Below are 9528 nucleotides of genomic sequence, written 5' to 3' on the forward strand. Positions count from 1 at the left end.
TATCATCTTTAATATTACTTGCTAGCTTAACTTTGTATTCTATCTTTTCTGTCTTTATGACTTCTTTATTTATCATATGTTGGCTTTGACTTCCCTTATCAGCCACAGTTGTGTCATCCCACCTTTAGAATTTTTTCTTTGGGATGTATCTATCTTGCGACTTCCAAGTTTCTCCCAGAAGTTCCAATCATTGCTGCTCTGCTGTCATCCCTGCTAGTGATCCCTTACAATAAACTTTGGCCAGCAACTCTCTCATGCCTCTATAATTCCCTTTACTCCAGTATTATACTGATATACTGGCATTAGCTCTGTCTCAAATTGCAGGGTGAATTCTATTATATTATGATATCTGCTTCCTAAGGGTTCCTTCAACTTAAGCTCTCCAATCAATTCTGATTCATTGCAGAAAACCCAATCCAGAATAGCTAATCCAGTCGTGGGCTCAACCACGAGTTGCTCTAACAAGTTCCCCCTCTGGTGATCTAGCACCAATGTGATTTTCCCAGTCTACCTGCATATTGAAATCTCCCATGACTATCGTAACACTTCCCCTTTGACATGCCTTTTCTATCTCTTGCTGTAATTTTTAGCACATATCCAGGCTACTGCTTGGAGACCTGTATATAACTCCCATCAAGGTCTTTTTACCCTTGCAGTTTCTTCACTCTACTGACAAAGGTTCTACATCTTTTGATCCTATGTCAATCTTTCTGAAGATTTGATTTCATTTTTTACCAACAGAGCTACCCCACCTCCTCTGCCTATCTGCCTGTCTTTTTGATACAATGTCTAGCCTTGATGTTAATCTCCCAGCTATAATCTTCCCTCAGCCATGACTCAGTGATACCCACAATGTCACACCTGCCAATTTCTGACTGTATTACAAGTTCATCTGCCTTGCTCTGTATACTGCGTGCATTCAAATATAACACCTTCAGTCCTGTATTCATCTCGATTTTGTCCCCTTTTCACATTGGAACTCATCCCGCTAACTGTAATCTTACTGTGCTTGCTGGCAGTCTTACTACTCTGTTTGTAAACCAACTGCCCCATCCTCAGCCCTGCAGTTCCCATCCCCCTGCCAAATTAGTTTAAACCCTCCCAAACAACTCCAGCAAACCTGCCCACAAAGTTATTGGTTCTCCTCGGGTTCAGCTGCAGCGCATCCCTTTTTTGTACAGGTCATACCTTCCCCAGAAGAGATCACAGTGAAACAGAAATCTGAACTCTTGCACCCTGCACCAGTTCCACAGCCATACATTTATCTAGCAGAGGCGCCTATTCTTCCCCTCACTGGTGCATGACACAGGCAGAAATCCAGAGATCACTATCCTCACATTCTGCTTTTAAGCTTTCTACCTAGCTCCATAAAATCTCTCTTTAGGACCTCCTTGCCTTCCCTACCTACGTCATTGGTGCCAATATGAACCAAGACTTCTGGCTGCTTATTCTCTTCCTTTAGAATGCCATGGATCCAATCTGAGACATCCCTGACCCCGGCACCATACCATCTGGGTATCTCTATCCAATAGTCTATTGCATCCACAGAATCTTGTCTATTCCTCTAACTATGGAACCTCCTATCACGACAGCAGTCCTCTTCACCCCTCTACTCTTCTGAGCCACAGTGCCAGTCTCTATGTCAGAGACCCAGTTGCTGCAGCTCCCCCGGTAGTAGTTACCCTTCAACAATATCCAAAATGGTATATTTGTCAGCCACAGGGGTGCCCTGTACTGGCTGCCCACTTCCTTTCTTGTCCTGACAGTCACCCAGTTACCTGTGGCTGACTACCTCTCTTCAGCTCCTATCTATCAGTTCCTCAGTCTCCCGTAAGAGCTTCAGTTCCTTAACGCATTCTCTGAGAGCTTCAGCTCGACATTCCTGAGTTCATTCTTGTGTGCTTCTTCTGGACCCTCTCCAATGCAGCATATCGTTCCTTCGATAAGGGGCCCAAAACTGCTCATAAAAGTACAGTGCAGTCTGACCAATGCATTATAAAGCTCAGCATTACATCCTGCTTGTATATTCTAGTCGTCACATTTGGCTTCCTTTCTACTCACTCAACCTGCAAGTGAATATTTGGGGAATTCTGCATGAGGAATCCCATGTCTCTTTGCACTTCTGATTTCTGAACTTTCTTCCTGCTTATAAAATAGTCTACAACTTTATTCCTCCTACCAAAGTGCACCTCCCTATACTATATTCCATCTGCCACTTCTTTGCCCGTTCTCCTAATCTGTCTTAATTTCTTCTGCTGATTCCCTATTTCCTCAACAATGCCTTCACATCATCCAAAGCTTGGCCACAAAGCCATCATTTCCATGATCCAACTTGTTGATATTTAACGTGAAAAGAAGTGGTCCCAACATCGACCTTTGCAAAACACCACTAGTCACAAGCAGCTAAACAGAAAAAGCCACCTCCAATTGCACTCTGCCTCCTGCCAATCAGTCAATCTTCTGACTACTGTGGGAATAAACAGCCGACATTTCAGGCTCTGATGAAGGGTCTTGGCCCAAATCATCAACTGTTTCTTCCCCTCCATAGATGCTGGCTGACTTGCCGAGTTCCTTCAGCATGTTGTGTATGTGTTGCTGACTAACATTCAGCTGCGCTTGTACATTCTGTGTTTTCTCACCTGGAAGTCATTTTACATTCTGCAGCAGTAATTGTGGAATTGCTGTCATTTCACATATTCTCACCAGGACAGCGTCACGGTTTTAGTTTTTACCTCTCTTTTAGCAAGAAGAGCAACCTTGCTTAAATGGAAGGAGTCTACCCCTCCTACACATCTTCAATGGCTACGTGATATTATGTCGTATTTAAATTTAGAAAAGATCCGCTGCTCAGTCTTAAATTCAAAACAATCTTTTTATGATATTTGGGGACCTTTCCTAAATTACTTTTCCAATTTATAAAGTTTAACAGTGCACAGACTTTTATGTATATTTTTATCTTCTCTTCTTAAGTGAATATGTTTTTTTTTCTAATTATCCATTATCATCCATCAGCTTTTTTCTTTGGTAGGGGGTTGACTTTTTATGTATATAAAAAATTTCTTTTATGATGTATGACCTATCTTTAAACTTTTGATTACAGAGTGGTATACCTTTATGTGTTATGCTATAACATTTTGATCAATTTTATTACAATATATGAATGTACACAAGTTATGTTGAGATGTATCTATGTATTGCACTCTGTAAATCTTTTTTCTTCTTCTGAATAAAAATATTGTAAAAAGAAAGAAAGGACAGTGTCACATCAAAATTATCACATGCAAAATCTCATCTGTTATTTAAACATCTGCTTATTTTCAAGCTCAGCAGCCATATTTGCAGTGCGTGCCTCTATACTGTTTTGGTGTTCTGTTTTCAATTTAAATGCTTTTTATATTTCACTTTTTTCCTGACATGACTGAATTTAATATGTAACTCAATTAATTACCATATTTAATTTCTGCACTGAAGGTCTGTTTTTGATTCTAATTTCGAGAACTGGAGTCGCTTTATCTTAAATTCAGTGGTTTCTTGTCTCAGAGCCAAGGTGTTAAACTACTTCTACCGTCTCAGCTAGATAATAAATTTGACTATGACTTTGCTAAGACAATGTTCAGATTAGGGCTCATCAGTGAGTAGTAACATTGTAGTGTAATATCTGAAATTAAAATAGGGTTGTCCTCCAACAGTCCCCAGGCTAAGCAAGCAGGTTCAGTTGGAAAACAAGCAAATCATGAGGCAGTCGGACATGTAACAGTAAAACGTTTAGTGATGTAGTAAGATAAGATAAACTTGTTTGTGGCAGGAAGGCAGCTCAGTACTGGTGAAGTAAATAGCTTTGTTTCTGTGTTAGGGAGGAAAAGTGGAACCGACCCTTTGGGCCCCTGAGTCCATACCCGACAATTTGCATCCATTTGCACTAATCCTTTGTATTCTTCCAATATTCCCATAAGTATCATCAAATGCTCTTCTAAACTCCAGGGCCAATTAATGTATGAAACTGCAGATTTAGACATGGAAGCAAGCCAGAGCACCTGGAGAAAACTAATGCTGTCATAGGCAGGACATGCAAACTCCATCTAGCACTGAAGATTTGGGTTGAATGCAGATCAGAGGGACGAAGAGGCAGCAGCTGTACTTTGTTGCGCTGGCCCAACTCCACACATATTCTGGCAAAGCCCACGATAATTTGTTTGCATTCATCGAGATCACTTCCTATTTTATACTCCGGATCATGTGTTTCCTCTGCTTAATCTCAGATGCTGAGCCCATCATCACAAGAATCCATCTAGCACGCTCCCTCAACTGTGTCCATCTTTCCTTTGGTAGGAGATCAATATCCAAACAGGGCTCTGCATAAAAATAACAAGATATATCAACTACTTAGAAAATCAATTTAGAAAAAGCCTACCTCATACTTGTACCTTCCCCTTTGCCATCAGGCTTCTGAATGGTCCATGAACTCATAAACTCTACCTCATTCATCCTATTTCACACCATTTATCTATATTTAAAATTGCAATTTATATATTTTTTGTTTTGCACTGTTGGCGATCATGGTCTAAAGACCATGATTGTTCCTGGCAAATTTTTCTTCAGAAGTGGTTTGCCATTGCCTTCTTCTGGGCAGTACCTTTACAAGACGGGTGACTCCAGCCATTATCAATACTCCTCAGAGACTGTCTGCCTGGCGTCAGTGGTCACATAACCAGTACTTGCGATTTGCACTGGCTGCACGAACAACCATCCAGCACCAGCTCCCATGGCTTCACGTGACCTTGATTGAGGGGAATAGCAGGTGCAAGAGAACAGAAGGCGCTCTTAGACCTCCTTTGGTAGAGATGTCTCCCGACTAGTCTCCTATCATTTAAAAAAAAGTATTCTATCTTGCCCTTTCTTTACCAAAAATCACCTTCTAGCATTTGGTCCACTGGTCCTGCAGTTGATGGCTCTGCACGTATACAGAATGTCCAAGTGTGTTATAACTGTGCTAAAGTTTCCTGCTGCAACCATCCCTTTAGATGTGAAGTTTTGACCTCCAGCACTTCCTGGGTGCAAATTATGTTTCCTCTTCTCTCTGATTCTTCTTCTAAACATTTCAAATTCATGCCTACTGGTTTTTGACCCCTCTTGTAAGGTAATCAAGCCCATCCTGTTTTGTCGAGGCACATCAATGTTATCCCCCAACTCCTCCCCAGTGAGACTCTCCTCAGCCTCCTCTGTTCGAAAGAAAGAAACAACTCTAGCTTATCTAATGATTTCCCCATTGCTGTAACTTTCCATTCCCGGCAACATACCCAAACCTCCTCTGTACGCTCATATTTTGCCAGAGATCTGGTGACAATATGAACTGTAGCAGTGTTCAAGTTGTGGTTCCACTAGTTTTGTAAATCTTCCTGCATAACTTCCCCGTCCCAGTATTTTATATAATTGGTCTGTGTTTTAACCACCTTTAGTGATCTGTTCTAATACCTTTTATCTGTTGACATATATATTCCAAAGTGCCTTTGCTCCTCCACACCATTCAATTACACCCTCTTTATTTCCTGGTATCTTTGCATCTCCTCAAATCCATTAATTACACCACATCTCCAGATTACACCAATTTGCCACATTTTCTGCCACATATATTTTTCTGTAGAACTTAACTTCATAGGGTTTCTAGTCAACTTGTCAACCAACTGTTTTCTAATTAGACCGGAAACATTAATAGCGTTTCCTTCCTCCCAGATGCTGCTCAATTATTTGAGTGTTTCCAGTGTGCTGTGTTTCTCTGCCTGGAAAACAAGAAGAAACAGTTCATCAAATGCAAAATAGTGCAGGTGCTAAGAAACTGAAACAAGAATGGAAAATGGACTGGGAAACCAATCTAATGTTTCATAGCAATTATCTTTAGGCAAAACTGGAAAGTGTTGAGCTAACAGCTGTTACACAAATATAGAACTTAATTAAAGATAGGAAAAAAAAACAGAGGGAAAGGTCTTGTAGGGAGGAGGGAAAGAGAGTTCAACTAACAAAGTGATATTGTCTTATAGTCCAAAGGCTGAAAACTGAGGGGAAAAGTAGGTGGTTAAACATAGTAAGGTACAAATGGTTACACAATAGCAGAGTAGCATGTAAATTTGGCAAAAGACAGGGAGAGCCCTGGGTATAGATTCACTCTCTCTCCTCGGGGACAATTGTCAACGACAATCTGGATACAAGAAAGAATGGGCACAACCATTTTCTTTCTCTGCTTGAAAAAACTTATATAAGTGTAGTCTTCATAGCTTTTTTCTGTGAATGTCATTAACTATAAACTTTGTATTCTCATCCACAATTTTCCCCACTGTGAGTGATATTTTCACAAGGTCATCCTGTGTTACACAATGTTCTTCAGAAATACTTATTAATGTTGGGAAAAATGTACATACTTTAGATGGTGCAAAGATCTGTGTTCTAAAAGGCCTTTTTCAAATCAAGGTCAGTCATAGAAAATTCATGATTAGTTTGTATGGATACATCCTTGTGTCTTTACTACTTTTATACATTTTAGAGGTCAGTAGTTTACATTATGTCATTACATTCTTACCTTATTTTAAAATTGCTTTGATTTTCTTAAAAAGTGTTTTGATTGGAATGGTAGTTAATGGCGAATATATGTTTATAATTGAGTTACAAAGTTAAAATTTCACTAGAATTTCTGCGTTAAGTAAGTTTATTAAGAAAAAATAAAATGCGGTTATAATGAACAAATAAAGTAACAAATAGGAATATTAAGTAATGTTTCTTACCTGGAACTTGGTTTTAAGCATTGGAATTCTTTTCCCGCCTCATGTTTTCCCTTTTATGATGTTCCTTAACAAAGCTCCTGGACATCTGCCCAAATATTTCCTGATGGATCAGGGTTACATTTTAATTGATAAATGAATGTTCCAATGAATTGTCTTGGGATATTTTGCTGTGCTGACAGAGATGTACAAATTTAGAGTATGTTGTCCGTGTTTGCCACTTATTGCCATAGACACATAGAATATTGCAGGCCCTTCATCCCATCCAGTCCACACTGGCCTGGTTCTTCTGCTTAGTCCCATCAACATACACCTGGAACATATGCCTCCAATCCCCTCCCATCCATGTATCAATCCAAATTTCTCTTAAATGTTACAACTGAACCCACATCCACCACTTCTGGTTTTGCACCACCCTCTGAGTGAAGTTCCCCTTCAGATTCCCTTTAACCTATGACCTCTAGTTCCAGTCTCACCCTATTTATACCCCTCATAAATTTGTACACTTTTAACAGTTCACCCCTCATTCTCTTAGTCTATTCACCCTTTATAGCTCAGGTCAACATCTTGTAAATTTTCAAAATTCAAGATTCAGAATCAGAATCAGAATCAGGTTTATCATCATCAGCATGTGCCGTGAAATTGTTAACTTAGCAGTTCAATGCAATACATAACATAGGAGAAAATAAATAAATAAATAGATAGATAGATAGATAGATAAATAAATAAATAGATCGATTTATAGTATATGTATATTGAATAGATTAAAATTGTGCAAAAAACAGAAATAATATATATTAAATAAGTGAGGTACTGCTCATGGATTCAATGCCCATTTCATAATCAGATGGCAGAGGGGAAGAAGCTGTTCTTGAATCACTGAATGTGTACTTTCAGGCTTCTGTACCTCCTATCTGATGGTAACAGTGAGAAAAGGGCATGCCATAGGTGCTGAAGGTCCTTAATAATGGACACTGCCTTTCTGAGACACTGCTCCTAAAAGATATCCTGGGTACTTTGTAAGCTAGTACCCAAACTGGAGGCAACTAAATTCAGAACCCTCTGCAGCTTTTTTCGTCCCTGTGCAGTAGCCCCCCCCCCCATACCAGACAGTGATTCAGCCTGTCATAATGCCCTCCATGGTACATCTATAGAAGTTTTTGAGTGTATTTGTTGACATAACAAATTTCTTCAACCTCTTAGTGAATTATTGCCACTGTCTTGCCTTCTTTTAACTGCATCGATATATTGGGATCAGGTTAGGTACTCAGGGATCTTGACACCCAGGAACTTGAAACTGTTCACTCTCTCCGCTTCTGATCCCTCAATGAGGATTGCTGTGCATTCCTTTGTCTTACCCTTCTTGGTCCACAATCAGCTCTTTCATCTTATTGACGTTGAGTGCAAGTTATTGCTGCGGCACCATTCCACTAGTTGGTATATCCCACTCCTGTTGAATCCTATCATGATTCAAGTTGTCACATGTACAATGAAACATGCAGTGAGAGGGATCATTTGCATTAACAACACGCAATGGTGTGCTGGAAGGCAACCTGCACGTGTTGCCACACATTCCAGCGCCAACATTACATACCCACAATACCTGGCAGAACAACATCGAACACAACAAGCAATAAGCAATGACAGCAAGAACAAGCTCCCTTTTGCCCTCCCACCCATACACGTACACAGTCCTTTAACACCAGGACCGGCCCCCAGCTTCAGTCCCCAGCAGACACGATCTCCCAGCACACTAACACACTATGAGAAAACTCATACTGCAGATTATAGGAACTTCTCAAACACTGAGTGTTCTACAAGTCATGGTGAAACTTTCCTCAATATACATTGTAAATACATACAGGTATCTATGTACTAATGCACATTTTATGCCATGTGTGTACTTTAACCTCTAACTTATTTTCATGTAGATCTTTATTTTTTATAATGGTCGAATATTGTTTTGAATTGAATGTCACACCAAAATACCACAGCAAAATTCCTAATGCATGTAAAATGTATACGTATAGTGAATAAAGTTTCAGATGGCACTACCTAAGATATATGATAGCTTACTGGTACATCATAAGGTAAGAGATTTGACAAAAAAGCATTACTTATAACATCTTTTCTGAAGCAAATTGTGGTCAACTATCACCACAGACAGTGAGGAGGCAGGTGCTGCGGCATTGCAAGGCGCAAGGTATTCTAGCCAGGGAGCAGATGGAGTTTGTATCACTGTTGGAGATGGAGTGAAACTGCTGATGGAGTGATTTGGAGAGGAAGTGAGAAATGGGCTGATTTCGCTCACACTCCTGCGAATGTTTATTCCTTTCTCTGCAGCACCAAGGCTGTGAACTGATCTGGTTGCTGTGCGTTTCTGCCCCGCTGCTGTGATGAACTGGGGACTGAGGCTTGGGCCTACTCCAGGAGTGGATCTGGGATTCATTCTGTTTTGGGATGCTGTTGGATTGCTTTTATTGTTTGCATGATGTGTGTTCCACACTGCCCCACCCCCCTGCCCCCGTGCAGTGGTTTTAGGTCTGTTTTAAAAAATTTTCTGATTTCTTGCTTTGTGGCTGCCCATGAGCAGACTAATTTCAAGATGTATAATTTATACATCTTTGATAATATATGTGCTTTGAATCTTTGAAGTTGATCCTTGGTGTTCTGAACACCTTGGCAGAACTTTTCAATACTTAGCAATGTATTGCTTATTTTTGCAGCGTAAATACTTTATAAAGTTGTGGTTGACTTC

Source organism: Hypanus sabinus, chromosome 23, assembly GCF_030144855.1.
Source record: "Hypanus sabinus isolate sHypSab1 chromosome 23, sHypSab1.hap1, whole genome shotgun sequence".
Classification (NCBI taxonomy): domain Eukaryota; kingdom Metazoa; phylum Chordata; class Chondrichthyes; order Myliobatiformes; family Dasyatidae; genus Hypanus; species Hypanus sabinus.